The 16,629-nt window shown below is 32.1% G+C and overlaps 2 long non-coding RNA genes across 3 annotated transcripts in view; both read right to left on the bottom strand.

Annotated features, from left to right (window-relative positions):
• Nucleotides 1-16,629, bottom strand: part of LOC106730005 — a 161,269-nt gene that overhangs the window by 115,608 nt on the left and 29,032 nt on the right. The gene's annotated exons all lie outside the window — the stretch shown is intronic.
• On the bottom strand, nt 757-15,618 carry LOC116663617. The gene is made up of 3 exons (XR_004319845.1): nt 15,358-15,618; nt 10,990-10,994; nt 757-766 (listed from the first exon to the last, which is right to left on the bottom strand). It is a non-coding gene; the product is annotated as an uncharacterized LOC116663617 (long non-coding RNA).

The raw sequence follows: 16,629 nt of genomic DNA, 5'->3' as shown, positions 1-16,629 counted from the left end.
ACTCATTTTCCCTATGCAGATTTCAGGTAACTATATATGTTTACGTAGTCCATTACCTAAAGGTGTTTTTTATCTGAATTTCAGTAGGTCTCAAGACATTAACTCTATTATAATAAATGCTATTATTATATTGGATAGTATGAGCAGGGTAGAACCTATGTTTGAATTAACACACTGAATTCTCTAGATACATATAATGATTAAAACAAGGAGAACAGATATGTACATTTAGCTGTGATTTCTTCCAGAAGATAACACCTGATTATGTAAGACATTTTTAACTATGTACTGTCCAAAGAACTTAAAACTTTTCCTTCATATAATCTTTCAAATTTTGTATTCAATCTCGTAATGAACATTATTAAAAACAAAACTTAATGACTACAAACTCAGAATATGTTAACCTTTTATTCCATTTTCAACTAAAAAGATACTCAACATAACACCTTCTATGAAAAATCTGTAGGACAAAAATAATGAGCTTTGTTTTTTAAAAGTGTTTAAAATAGAATGCATTTTAAAGACAGAGGGCAGCCTGAGAGGACTGAAGGACAGAAATCGGTAGTGCTGAATTACAAGAGAGAAAATATCTTAGATCATCTTTAATGAACAGAGATAGTACAACAGGTAGAAACATGTTGGGCATATTTTACCTACAATATCATAAAGCACTGAGAGACCTCAGTTTGAGTCCCAAGGTCTTTTACTTAATCACTGTGTAACAGCAGACAATTTACTTCTCCTCTCTACATGCTAATTTTCTCATCTCAAAAAAAGGGGTTAAGTGGGGGGAGGGTTTAGCTCAAGTGGCAGAGCACATGCTTAGCATGCATGAGATCCTGGATTCAATCCCCAGTACCTCCATTAAAGAGAATAAATAAATAAATAAACCTAATTACCTACCCCCTGCAAAAAAGGGGGGGAGGGTTAAGAATAGTATTTATATCACTGGATTATTAGGAGAATTAGGTGAGGATACAAAGTAACCTAGCACAGTATCTGCCTCAGTAACTAGGGCACTCTGCTAAGGGCTTACATATTTATTTGCACATATACATAAACCCGTATCTAACATCTACCCTTTCTTTTTTTCTTTCGTTCTTTCTTTCTATTTCTATATATACACACATAAAGAAAAAGTACATCATAAACAATTATCTATGTATATTTACATATGTAGGACAGTTGGAATGTGTCACAAAGGAGATAATATCATAATCTACTAAGCTGATATTAGTGATTTTAACTTTAAATGGAAATAATTCTCAATATTTTAACCTCTATGTCTACATTTTGTTAAATTATTACTTTATCTGGAATTATCATCAATGTATGGCAATATTAAAGTTTTATACTTACATTTTAAGACCGTTGTATAAATAAAATAGTATTAAGTTCTTGTTTAATGTTATTTCTGAATTTCCAATTTTCACTGTAGTGAAGTTACCAGACTTTTCTATAATTCTAACAACCTAGGAAGTGTTAAGTAGTGTCAGAGGAATGGCATAAACTTTAACAATGCAATGAAAAAAAAATCTCCAAAATATACTTTTGGACAAGATGGTGAAATGTGAACTGGACATGGGCTCTAAAACTTTTATACCTTGTATCCTACCAATTTCTCCATCAAAAAACTTTGGTCTCACCATGATTAAAACGGAATTGTCATCTTGCCTAAGGATTTTTTGCTGGTTTGTTTTTCTAGGGGTTCTTTTAATAATTTAAGTTTTAACAACTAGGGTGATATTTCAAAAAAAGCAGTTGGGATTATTTCACTGTCCTATTAGTAGCAAACATACTACAAATATCAAATTACTGAAATGGTTATTACATGTATCATGACATAAAAACACCACACTGACTTAACAATTTTATCCCTAAAGTAGAGTGCTAGGTTGATATAAAGAGGTCTTTAGGGAAGTGTCACATGCTTTTGTCCTTTGATCTTATTTCGTACTTTAATGAAGACATTGAAAAGATAAGGGAAAAATGGCCTAGTAATACTTTGTATATATAGGAACTGCCTACTGTAGAGTTTCCTACAAGCTCCTTATTATCCAACACTGTGACATAGCTGTAAACACAGTAACATACTATGAAGTGACAGTTATTTTACGTTAAATCCAGGAAAAAAACACTGGTTGGATAACGATTTACTGTGAGCTATTAAGAGAGACTCCTGTCAATAAAGAAAAAATATAAATGCCAACAATAGTAGATTGATCAAATAAATTATGGTTCTTCCATTTAGCAGAATTCTATCTTGAATTTTAAAGTTATAAATATGTATGACATGGAAAGATATTTATGATGTATCAAATGAAAAAAGGCTGTATAACGGTATGCACATTTTGATCCCATTAAAACTTTAAATAGAAATATATACATCTCTTTTTTTGTCTCTCTCATTTCCTCGCTCCCTCTACCTTTTCTTGTGTATTCACGCAGAGTACCAAAAAGTATGGAATAAAAACATGTATGTTAACAGTGGGTATCTCAAATGAGATATACACAAAGTGCTGATTGGTTACAATCATCACTCATCATTTCCATACTTCTTAAGATGGTCCCTAAATTATAAAAACAACAAAAAAGAAACCTATCAATGCACTATCAGTGGGAATACTTGATGAGTGAATAAATATTGCAGACCAGACTTTCTCCAACAGAAGTTACTTCTTCGAAGTATTCTATAACCTAGTGTGGAAAGAAGTCTTTGGCTCAGAAGATACGAATACAATTATTTCAAAGAGACAGTATTACTGTGAAATAACTAATTTAAGATCTGCTTCTGTTCTTTTAATACATTGTCTCTTTAGCATGATCCCCAAAACAAACTGTAGCCAGATCTTCAAATTCCACTAAAAATCTTCTTAGGTCCAACTGAATATGCTGATTCACAGGACAACCAAAGGCTACCCTGGGCAACAGTCAACTCAGAATGTTATAGGACAAGCACTGATTTTTGCCAGCAAGGCAGTGTCAGCTGTTCTTCTGCAGGGGTCCTTGTAGCAGTCCACATAATGGTTCATATAGCCATCAGGGAGCTTTCTTTTCTGGCCTCCTAGATCATGGTTTCAGTACAAGATGAGAACCACCTCAGGCAGATGAGGAAGCTGCACTGATTTAGAGGTCTCATGCCCCACCAGAAGTCAGTATCTCTTGTAACTTCATAGCATATATTCCAGGATCCCTTCAAGGGACACATCATTTATGAGTCACCATATTCAGGGAAATGCAAAGATATGGCTTCCTGCCAGGTATTTATAGTGCTATCAGTACAGATGAAGTTTATCAATTTTTACCATAAGCAATGTTGCCTAGTGACGCAGCTGATATATTACCCTTATCAGGTTACCAAGGAAACAGAGCTAGCAGTTAACAGAAGGTCAAACTCTCATGCTGAAGGGGAAAAGGTTTTGTTAAACCTGCCCATACAGGGCAAGACAGACTTTCTTGTAGCATTGGTGCAAGTTGAGAGTAAGAATGACCACTCAGTTACCATGAGCTTTTAAAAGTCAGCTTTGGAGGATGGGCGCAGGGATAGAAGTAGTAGATCACGTCAGACACGGAAAAGGAATTGAATGAAATTATTTTGTAACCCTGAACAGTATCCTATTCCATTTGTTTTAATCTAGTTAACAGTTGAATAAACATGGAATCTAAATTCAATGTTATTGTTTTGTAAGTAGATAGAGTGAGATCCTAAAATATAAGTAACAAGTGATCTGGAATGAATCTATAGAATACAGATTAATTCACTGAGTCTTGGAGATTATCAGAATTTAACAAAAATTCATTTATGTCTTGGTAAATAAGTAAGACGTTTACTGAATTTTTGAAGATTTTATCTTGCTCTATGTCTAATGATAATTTGTAAAGAAAATCAAATATAACAAAATGCCTAACAATTACTGAGTGGTTTTTAATTAGAGTTCAAAATGCTTTTTTGATGTAGGTACTTTTAAAGCTCATGATAGACATTTCAGTGCCTACCATAGTGTTTGGTTCAGAGTGAGTGCTCAATAAGTACACTGAATTAATGAATATTCAGAGTATACATTTTATATTTTATTTTGCACAGTTATTGTGAATAAAGTACTGTGAATAAAGTCAAAACTTCTATCAACATTAACTAGCATTTCTTAGTATCAACCAGAATAGGTAGACGGCTATTCTTAAATCTACAGTCAGTTCCACAGATACTTATTGAGCACCTTTATGTGTCATGATCTCTGTTAGGTGTTGGGAACACGATTTTTGCTAAGTGCTCCCAGAAAACTCAAACATGACAGAGAGTACAAAACTGGATGGTGCCAAAAATGCTCTGAAGAAGAACAAAAGAAGTTGGACAGGATGTCCAAGCCAAATTTCAAATGATAAGTAAAGATGAAACAAGTACAGATAAGTGAAGTACATTCTTCACTGAAGGAATAGCTTGAGCAAAGGTCTGGAGGTGAGAAAAAAATAGTATATGTGGTAGATTTAAAATAGTTTATAGTACTGCTGAAGGAAATACCAAATACTAAAATGCATACATAGTGAGAGATGAGATATCATTATGAGATGAGCATAAAATATTTACCTATTAATGCATGGTATTTAAAATCAATAAATGTTTATAAATCTATCCAGTGAAAATAATGCTGTAAATGTCTCTTGGCTCCTCCCTACCTCATAAGCCTTAACAATACCATCTGCTTAATTTTGGAACATACAAATAACAGATATGTCTTATTAACCATACATCAATTAAATGCTAAGTTCATCTTTTCAGCTCTGCTTTTATATATTCCAGCCAATGAGCATCAGTAGACAATCTTCCTACTTTTAAGAAAATTCACACAAGGCAGAGTTTAGTGTTTTCTACTGAAAAATTGTATAATCCACAGAATATTCAAATGTATCATTTTATTTTATAACATTCCTATTCCCCACTTTTCATGTCATCTAACTGGAGGTCATTAAATTTAACACATTCAGCTTTGAAAAAATTCACTTTTTAATTCATATTATACTGTGATATCTCTATATTAATTTTCTTTCCTGAGAATAGTTTTTCCTACATCTTTTTGGAATGATGATCTGAAATTCTCATGACACTGCTTCTGAGTTGTTACTGTCAAAGAAAATAGTCTGGTTTCAATCATGGGACAGAGAGTGCTCACAGGCTAGGAAAACACAGAACACCTCACAAACTCATCAGTTTGCTCTTTTCAGCTGATAGTTGGAACCTCTAGTTCGCACAGCCTACTGCTTCAGATTCCTCCAAACATAATGGTACTCTCAGTCTACTTCGCTCTCGCTTCTGCCTTAACAACACTGGGAAATGACAAGCTATCCAAAGAGAAGAAAGCCTCAACATGGGGGCATATATGACTGGAAAGGGGCCTGCTAGGCCCTTCTTGGTACATGTTCCAGAAAAAAGCAAAGATGTTTTACCTTCCCCCGTTCCTTCTTTGAGCACATGGGGCTTACTGATGTGAAAACTGAGGATGAAGCTGGGAGCTATCTATTCTCAAATCTTCCTTTGGAAAATAGTGATGCCTAAGTTTATTTTTTCTCAGATGTTGCCTGTGCATCTGCATCTCTGTCAGACTCCAAAGTGTGAAGAATCTCACCTGGTCACTGGGTTGTAGGACTTCAAGGGAGTAAGACAAGCAGGAAGCATAATTTTAGGTATCAAGATGTGACCACAATACATAATTTCAGCTCTGAAGTATGTTATCAGAAATACATTAATATAAAAGTAGTGGACTATACATAAGAATGAATTGTCAATATTTTACATATTCTGTTTTTTTTATATATCAATTACTAAAGTAATAAAGGGAGGAAAAAAGGAAGACAGGGAAGAAAGGAAAGAAGTAAGGAAGGGAGGGGAAACTGGCTAATAAAAAGCCTCCAATTATTTGTCAGGTATTTATTTCAAAGTTAGTGCTTTTTTGTTTGTCAGTAGGTAAGAGAAAAAGGGTGAGTTCAGCTGTGAGGCTTGTTTGGCCCTATGCAAAATGGCTGAGAATGGACAGGATTAGGGCTGGAGGCATTAGCTAGCCTCAGAGAAAGGTAAGTAGCAGCAAAATTAGTGTCTAAGGGGTTATGAAGAAGAATGTACATTGGATCTAGGGTAGCACCAAATTCTAAATGATCTTAGCTGGCAGGAGGAGCAATATGGAAGGGATCTTTGTGTAGTGGTGACATTTAAGGTAAGTAGTAGGAATAGCAAGTGTCTTTGAGATTTACCCTATTTAAGGTAGAAGCATAAGGACTCTGCCTGGTGTAGAGGCTGCAGTCCCATGAGATCCCAGGAAAAGGCAGTTTACCATTACTGGACAAGTTATGAAGACTTTAGTCTGATCAAACAGGGTGGTAATGGTGGGAAAAAGCTATACTTTATTGGCATTAGAGCACTTACAGGCTCAACCTCTACAGGTACTTGGATAATGGGCTAAAACCCAGAAAGATTAGAATGAGATCACTAATACCCTGACTCATAAACTGGGTTGGGCAGGGTCTGTAAGTCAAAGGTCTCAGATACTGGTAAATAAGTAGCAATATCATAATTGGTATATTCATATGTTTACAGCATGTATAAACTGTATAGTCGTGGCAGAAGTTGCCATTAGAGAGGCCCTATCAAGATCACCAGTACTTTATTTTTTTTTATAAGGGAGCCCTTGTTCACACACAGGAAGTCTCATCCAAAATATCCATTAGCACAGGAGTCAGCAAACTAAGTCTATTGTTTGTTTTTCTAAAAAAAGTTGTACTGGAACACAGTCATACCCTTTCATTTATGTAGTGTCAGTGGCTAGTTTTGTGCTACAAAAGCAAAGTTGAATCTGGCTTATAAAACAGAAAGGGGCTTACTACATGGCCATTTACAGAAAAAATTATGTTGACCCCTGCATTAGGGGACTATCTAGAAAGAATCGATTCCTGCCACTTATTTTACTTCTATTTCACAGGTAAATTAAAATCTGGATGTTTTTCAAAGGCAAGGTTTATACTGAAACAGAGACAAGAAATGTATAAGGGTCTTAAAATTTCAGGAAAAACAAATTCAAAACACTTGAAGAATACCTTAAATTCTGAAGAAACCAAAGCAACATTGGTACTCAATCCATCTACAATCTCTAAAACAAATTTTAAAGGTAATATGTACCTCAAATTTCTTTAAAAACATTTTGTGGTTTTTCTCCATGTTAGTGATCAAGATAATTCTCAAAAATTTTATTAGAATTACTGAAAGAGAAAGAGGCTATGCAAACTGCTTCTCAAACTGGGACACAGATCCCAAGGAATCTATAAACATGTTTTCACAACACAAATACTTGTGTTCTCCAAGACAATTTGTAATTTTTTTTGCTTGTACTTTATTTTGTTAGTGGGGGTGGGTGATGGTGGTAGTTATAGCTCTTGTAAGAGACATATGAAAGAAAGTTCATACCTGGTTTATATTGATATATATATTTAAGAAACTTTCTAGAAAAGAATGTGCTATGCATATATATATTTTTTTCTTTTAGAGTAGGATATACAATAGTAAAATTTAAGAAATTCTTATCAGAATATATCAGTGGACGAAAGAAAAATGACATACAAAAAATCATAACATAGTTAAAACTCAAGAGTGATTTTACTATTTGAATGCCATAAATTACTAAAAACTCCTAAACCAAAGTTCAATCTAGATAGTCCTTTGCATGTTATAGTTATCACACATCTACAAAACAAAATGTCATTTACATGAAGTTAAAACGAAAAGACTTTAGCAAAAGTTTATATATTATTCTGAGTTATAGAATATGGAAAAGTATTAAAGGTATAAATTACTAAGTACAAAATGTAAAAGTATATACATTTTGAAAGCATGTTAAAGGACTCAACTTTCAGTGATTAGTGTAAAAAAGAATCTAGTTTAGAAAGTATGGAAATTTTGAATAAAGACTATATTTTAAGAGCAGAAACCACATAGGTTTCACTTTTTATAAACCAAGATTCTAGGAAGTAATGTCAAAATTTCATACCTTGCAACTTTCCTCTCACCAAAAAAACCTAAAGTGATATTATATATCTGTAAATACATATTATTACATGTATTCATCTCAAGGTTAAGACTGCCAACAGAAAGAGAATTTGTAGAACAGTTTTATAATTCTGATTTCAATCTAACATGCAAACAAACTGGGAAAATATTTTCAGCCAACATGACAAAATGTTAATACCAAACTATATAAACACTTTTTGTATTCATAAATCAAAAAAATGAAGCCTTCAATAGTTGAAAAGAACAAAGTGAATATCAATGGATATCTTACAAAAACAAAAGGAAGTATCAATGACAAAAAAAATACATGAGAAATATTTATCCTCAGGATACAAAAAGATAAAAATTAAAGATGTTAAAGAAGAGAAAATCCAAAGCTTTTAATGGTAGTTAGACATTCTGATACACTGCCTTAGTTATAAAAATTAATTTCATCTTTCTTAAGAAGTAAATTGACGATATGAAAAACAGCTTTATAAACATTGATTCAGGAATTTTATTTTCAAGAATTTTAGTCTTTGGAAATTGAAATGTTGACAAAGTCTCATGCAAAAAAATATACACTGCTGTGGAATAATAATGAAATATTACAAACAATCTAAAGTCTAAGATTAAGGGAATGGCTAAGTAAGTTATGGTATATACACACAAAGAAATATTACATTTAAAAGTTTTGAATAACATGGAAACATATTTATAATAGGGTAAATTTCCCCTTTTCTTTGATTAAGAAAAACTAGATACACAAAGTACATGAGTAGGGGAAAGGGATAGAGAAAAACCACAAAGGAAGGAAAAGGTAGAGGAAAAAAACAAAAAAACACGTTAAAGTCTTAATAGTGGTTCCTTCTAATTTTACATACTTCCTAGATTTACCAGAGTGACTATGAAGTAGACTTAAAATTAGAAAAGAGAAACATAAAAAAAAAATCACCACTATGCCATTAAATACTATTATCAGCTACTTGTAATTAGAATAATCTTATAATTACAGATCAGTCTGACTTGCAATTCTAATGGACAAGCAGGGTTATTTCCCATAAAGGGAAGAGCATTTTGTAAAGGAGTTACATTCTAAATAAAAATTCTATGGGATTGTAAATGTGTTCAAAAATTGAAAAATTAGTAAAAATATTATTTATATTTGATTTTTAAAGACCTTGAAAAAATTAAACCTCAAAAACTATTTCAAAAGCTGCTCACCCAGAGATTGGGAAATTTTTTGCAATGAAGAAAATGTATAAAACACAAAGAATAAAAAGAGAGATAAAGAGTATTAGCATAAGAAATAAGTCTTATCTAACCATTTTATGATCCTGGTGGAAACATATAGACTCTTTAGTTAGAAAATAAATGATAATAAAATGGCAAGATGACAGGATAAACAGCAGAACTATATTTATGACTATAAAGGGCAGGCAAAATGGTACATACAATTTGACTGAAATAAGGTCATTTAGGGAGAAATGACAAAAATATATTTACAGAACAAATAATCATGCACTATCGCTCATTATAAGAAGAAACTTGGAAGTAACATTTTTTTCCAACTTCCTCTGTGAAGTCTTCTGTTTAACACTCTGAATTCTGGGCATTATTAAGAAGGATACTAACAAAATATCTTTCATTTTAAAAAGTTTCAATGAATTCTGGACTACTCAAGAGCAGTCCATACCTGTTAGGCCCTAAAATAACCAGTTTACAAACGTATGCAATGTTAAAACAGACTAGTACAATTAACCCTCACTATTATGGAAAGAACACATAAGGTAGAAATTTATCAAGTACCACAAGAATGAATGACAAAAATTGCAGGACACTCAACTCATCTACAAAACAGAAACAGACTTGCAGATACAGTAAACCATCTTACGGTTACCAGGGAAAGGGGGTGGGAAAGGATAAATTTGGGAGTTTGAGATTTACAAATGTTAGCCTCTATATATAAAAATAGATTTTAAAAAAATTCCTTCTGTATAGCACAGGGAACTATATTGTAATAACCTTTAATGAAAAGGAATATATGTATGTATGTGCATGACTGGGACATTGTGCAGTACACTAGAAACTGACATATTGTAACTGACTGGGCTTCAATTTAAAAAATTGGTTTTATACAAATCATATGTGTAATTAAAGATTTATAAAATGGGTCTGCCCAGTGGGACATTGTTAAGGCATGGGTCCATGCACTTGAGGCCTCCAAATATGTGAAAGCATGTCACCAGTTATGAAGAACCAAGATTTCTCCTGGCCCTGTGCCAGAGAAATCCTTCAAAAAACTGGAAAAATTTCTCTTGGTTATTTCTTAATTGAAAAGCAATTTTAAATGTATTTAAATCCAGACTATTAAACAACAGTTTAATTATTCTAGTATATTGGCATAGCTCAGTTAATATTAATTAAATTTCTACTAGTCTAATGTATTAAGGTAAAATTGCTTTACTGCATCCAAACTTAAAGAATACGATGACAGCTCTAATGTATAACATAGTGACTACAGATGGTATCGTGTAATTGAAATTTGCCAAGAGAATAGAGCTTAAATGTTCTTGTAAAACAAAGGCAGGAAGGAAAGAAGGGAGGGAAGGAGGGAAGGTGAGAGTGAGGGAGGGAAACAGGGAGGGACAGAGGGAGGGCAAAAGAAAGAAAGAGAGGGAAGAAGGAAAAAAGGAAGAGAGGAAAGAAAGGTAAATACATGAGGTGATGGAAGTGTTAATTAACTTGACAGAGGGAATCCTTTCACCATGTGTATGTACATACATTGTACCCTTTAAGTATCTTACAATTTTATTTGTCAGTTATGCCTCAATAAAGCTGGGGGGGAAAGCGTGTGGTAATGCCAACAGGGCAGAAAAGTTGTTTATGGGGCACTCCATTACTAAATGTGTAAATGCTGCAGCTCATTACATACATGGAAAGCAAATAGTAAACTATACTTTTCCTCAATTGTGAGAACCAGGTTTCATGTATGTGCAAATATTTTCATATTAAAAAGCCACTGACAACTCTTCAGTTAAATGACTTTATAAATGATGTTATGATGAAAACATGCAAACTACAGAAATAGATATATGAATTTTTTTAATACCACAATGAAGGATTAGTAAGAAGTTCTTGCCAGGGTTCTTCATCCCGAAAGTCTTCCTTCTGTTGTTATCTATGATATTAGAAACATCACAAAGGTATACACATAGAAGACTAGCTACTATAAAATCTTATAAAGTTTTCATTTACTTACTCACTCATTCACCCATGCATGCATCCAACCATCCAATATACATCATGAAACACTTTCATTGTGTTCCAATGATTTAATTTTTGAAATAGCCAGGAGAAGTTCATATCAAGCTCATATAAAGCCATTATGTTCTTCTGGAATGCCATGCTTAATACACAAAAAAAATACGTTTTCGCAGGAAGTTTTTAAACTAATAACCCAAGCATAGTTTTTGCCTAACAGACATTCTTTGAGCAAATCTTTTAAGGTCAGACAGAAATAATGATATCTACTTGAGAAAAACATCAAGCACTGTGTATCCTATATAGAAGTTAGAGATAAATGGAAATGTGGGGAGACAGATCAAACTTTAGGATTACACTTTGCCCATTTTTTTAACGAAGTTATGAAACTAAATATAAATGACAGTGCAGAATATTTAGTAGTAAACAAGTCAGAGCCTCTGAAAATCTTCTTTAAAACATCTGTGATGCAAATAAATAAACGCAATCTGGAAAATAAAAATCACATTTATATATTGGAACATGTTAAGCCATCTATGGTCTAAATTTGCTTCTTAAAGAGATCACACATACTACAAAAGATCTACAGCACAAAAGTTATACAAATATGAATGCTGGCAACACTGAAGTAAAATGGGTTTGAACTCAGGCTTGTCTCACTTAACTAGCTAAGGGACATTGATCAATTAAATTTAGCATTTCAGTCTTGGCCTCATTATCTGGAAAATACAGACACTACTTAATCTGTAGGTTATCTGTGAGCATTTAAGATTTAGTGTCAGAGAAAACAGTTCATGGCACTGTTAAATAATACGTAAAAGTTCAACGTTACATAAATAATACATATTGTAAGATGGAAGTAGAAAAAAAAACAAAAGAAAAAATGCTGACTCAAACTTAGAAGTAAAAGGTAGGGAAGTAAGAGTTACTCCTCTCTCGTAAAACCGTACTCTAACAACAATAGCCTTTGTGTAGTTTAAAGTACTTAAAAGAAAAGTACAGGGTAAAGAACATTGTTGTTGACATAATGTCTTTGGAAATGAGCAGTAAATCACACTGAAACTTTTTATGACTGTTTTTTATAATCAATAAATCTGAACCAGATTTACAGTAGTACTTATTTCAGGGCCCAGAAAATAAAAGAAACAAATTAGAAAATAAAACAACAACTGAACAAGGGTTTCTAGAATAAGTATGGGAATAATTTTGTGGGCATTCTCTTCATGCTACTGCTAATATCTAAGATCTAGGATTCAAGGGGAAACACTTAAGCCACTGCAAATGCATTTGACTAAATTACAAATCCTTAAGTACACTAGACATTTTCTTTAGCATGTTGGATTTAAAGTTGGAAAATCTGATCCCAGTAGTATATTATGGGATTCCATAATCCTTTTACTAAGTAACAAGGTCTTCAAACTGCTCATGTCCCATGACCACAATTACCTTTAACTGTAGAAATCAGTAACAAAAAAGATATTCTTACAGGCTTGAGGAAAAACAAAGACAAAAATAAACAACAACAACAAAAAACTTTAAAAACCTCAGAAGTCACTGAAGAAATCACAACAGAAATCAGAAAATATTTATAAGAAAACAGTAACAAAAACCATACATATCAGAACTTGTGGGATACAGCCTATACAATACTTAATGGACATTTAATGGCCTTAAATGCTTACAATAGGAAAGCTAAATGAGAAAGCACCTAAATTAAAAGTTTTAAAAGTCAGCATACTATACAATGAACAAAGCAAAATAAAAAAGTAGAAGGAAGAAAATGATACAGATAGTTACAGAAAAGAAATTAAGTAGGAAATGAACATCTAATAGTGTCATCATACCCAAAAACCAGTTCTTCAAAAAGATGAACAAAATTCATAATGCCATTATAGGGCTACTCATGAAAAACATGAGAAGCATAAATAAAAAATGTTAGATATGAAAAATGAAATATATATTTAACACATATGATTAAACAAATAAGAGAATATTAGGAACAACTTTATGCAAATAAATGTGAACACATAAATGACACAGATGAAGTCCCAGAAAAATCTAATGTTTAGATAAATAATAAACTAGGACCTTAATTATTTTTTAGCCACTAAAGTAATCATATCAAAAGTTAAAAACTTTCTCATGAGAAAATAACAGCTCTGATAGATTATAGATGAATTTTACTATGCATTCAAGAAACAAAATTGTAATCTTATACAAACACTTTCAGAGAATAGAATTAAAAAAGGGTGAACTCATCAAGTAATTTTACAAAATAAGACAATTACAGAACAGCCTTGCTTCATGAATTGAGATGCAAAATGCTCAAACTAAACATTTAAAAATCTAATCCAGTGATGTATAAAAAAGATATTACAACATGACTAACTTGGTTTTATAACAGAAATGCCAAGCTGGTTTAATTTGGAAAATTGCTTAAATGTAATTTAACATCTGTATTAACAGATTAAAGGAGAAAAATCATATAATCATGTCAATAAATGCATTTAATATAACTCAATATTTGTGCATGATAAAAACTTTTAATACTAGGAACAGAGAGGACTTTAAAAATCTAATAAAAGGCATGCACAAGAAAAAACTCTTACTTAAAGGTGATGCAGAAAGCATTTTTTTTTTAAAGATCAGCAACATTATAAGGACGTTCATTATCATCAGCATCATAGATACTAACCCCCATATAAAGGCAAAGAGAAGAAATAATAGGTATAAGGTTTGGAGAGGAACAAACAAAAGTTTTATTATTTGCTGAGAATGATTATTTATATTAAAAAATACCCTGAGAACATACAAATAAATTATTAGAATGAAAAAGAGTGTTTAATAAGCTTTCTGGATAGATAACAAATATACAAAGATAATACATCTCTGTACAAAAAGAAAATATAGATAATATATTTTAAAGTACCAAAACTATAAAGGAAAAATATATAGGGAGATTTTCAAAATTTTCTGAGACATTAAATAATAAAATATAAGGAGAAGCATCCCATGGTCTCAGACATAAAGAATCATTATAATAATGAGGTCAATTCTAAACAAAATCCCCTTAAGGTTTCTTACAGACCATGACAAACTGATCATGCAATTTCCATGGAAAAACTACATGACAAAAGTTATACTATCTGCTATCAAGAATCAGTTTAAAGGTGTAGCAATTAAGGCAATGATTAGACAAAATGACCAATAGAACACAATAGTGAGTCCAGAAGTTGACCTATACACATATTAAAACACAATTTAAGACCAACTGGATATTGAAAATCAATGGTAAAGGAGAATCTATTCAATAGTCAATCCTGGAACCCTTAAGTACAGAAGGAAAAAAATTAAATTAGATCTTTATCTCAAATTCTACATAGAAATAAAATTCAAGCGCAGGTGCACACAAAGACCTAAATGTAAAAGACAAAACTTTAAACAAACAAAAAAGTTATAAAAGAATTTATTAAACATAACACATAAAGAAGAATTAATAAATTCTGTTCATCAAAACACCATACAAATTGCAAATGGGAGAAGACACTTGCAATACACATAACAGAGAATTAGTATCCAGGTACGTAATTCCTCAGCTGACAAAATGGAATCATAAATGTACTATACACATATGAAAATATATTTATCTTCATTAGTAATTTGGGAAATGCAAATTAAAACTATAAGATGCCATTTCACACCTACCATATGGTAAAATTTTTTTTTAAAAAGTCGGGGTAGGCAATACCAAGGGTCAGAGAAACAGCAGAGCAATGGAAACTCTCATTCCCTGGTGGTAAGAGTATATACAATGATTTTGGAAAACAGATGGAATTTACTTTGTAAAAGCTGAATATGTGCACAGACTGTGATCCGGCAATTCTTATGTAAACCTACCTTAGAGTAGTACTTCTCCAACTATTTATTGAGAACAATCAGTTGTATTTTTTAAATGTCCAGCCCATCATAGATCAATACTATGTAAAATACAATAAAAATGAATACAAGGTAATTGGTCATATGATTGGATGTTGCAGCTATGAAAGTTTCTAAGTATCATCAACTTCTGTACTTATTTTGTCACAGACTAGTGACAGTCTGCAGATCAGTACTGGCCCACAGAACATTTTAAAGAGCATTGTGTTAGAGCAGTGCTATCCAAGGGAATTTTCAGTGATAATGGAAATGTATACCTGAGCTTGAAAGATAGAAATCAAAGTGTGTTCTGATCACAATGGAATGTAATGAGAAATCAATAGTAGAAGAAAACTTGGAAAATTCAGAAATATGTGGAAAGTATACAACACACTTCTAAATAACCAAGAGGTCAAAAAAGAAATCAGAAGAAAAATTAGAAAATACAACAAGTGAAAATGAAAACACAATATATGAAAACTTATGGTATGCAGTGAAAGCAGTGTTAAGATGGAAATTTATAGCTGTAAATGCCCACATTGAAAAAGAAAAAAGATTTCAAATCAATAACATAATCTTCACCTTAAGAAACTAGAAAAAGAGTGAACTAAATTTGAAGCAAGAAGAAAGTAATAAAGATTAAAGCAGAGACAAAGAATAAAGAACAGAAACACAAAAGAAAAAAAATTAATAGAACCAAAAGTTGGTTCTCTGAAAAGATCAACAAAATTGACAAACTTTTAGGTAGACTGATTTAGTAAAAGAGAGAGAAGACTAAAATTACTAAAATCAGGAATGAAAATAGGAACATTATTACTGACTTTATACAAATAAGAAATTATAAGAGAATACTATGAACAGCTGTATGTCAAACAAATAAGTTAACCTAAACGAAATGCACAAATTCCTAGAAACACACAAATTACCAAAACTGACTAAGAAAAGTAGAAAATTTGAATAAACTGAGGAAAAGCAAAAGGATTAAATCAATAATCAAAAAATTTCTAACATAATGGTCAAGGACAGGATGGCTTCACTGATGAATTCTCCCAAGGGTTTACAGAAAAAACACCAATTCTTCTCAAGCCCTTCTGAAAAACAGAAGAGGAAAGAACACTCTCTAACTCATTCTATGAGACCACTATACCCTGATACCAAAGACAAATAGAGAAATCACAAGAAACCTATAGACCAATATCTCTTATAAATATAAATGCAACAATTATCAATAATATATTAAAATCAAATCCAGCAGCATCTAAATGGATTACACAAATAGCTAAGTGGGACTTAGCCTAGGAATGCATGGCTCGGTCAACATTTGAAAATTAATCAATGTAGAACACCATATTATTAGAACAAAGGGAAAAAACCATATGATTATTGCAACAGATGAAAAAAAATCTGATAAAATACAACGC

This window comes from Camelus ferus, chromosome 5 (assembly GCF_009834535.1).
Source record: "Camelus ferus isolate YT-003-E chromosome 5, BCGSAC_Cfer_1.0, whole genome shotgun sequence".
In the NCBI taxonomy this organism is placed as follows: Eukaryota; Metazoa; Chordata; class Mammalia; order Artiodactyla; family Camelidae; genus Camelus; species Camelus ferus.
The sequence above is the reverse complement of the archived record's forward strand: the minus strand, read 5'-3'. Positions and strand labels throughout refer to the sequence as shown.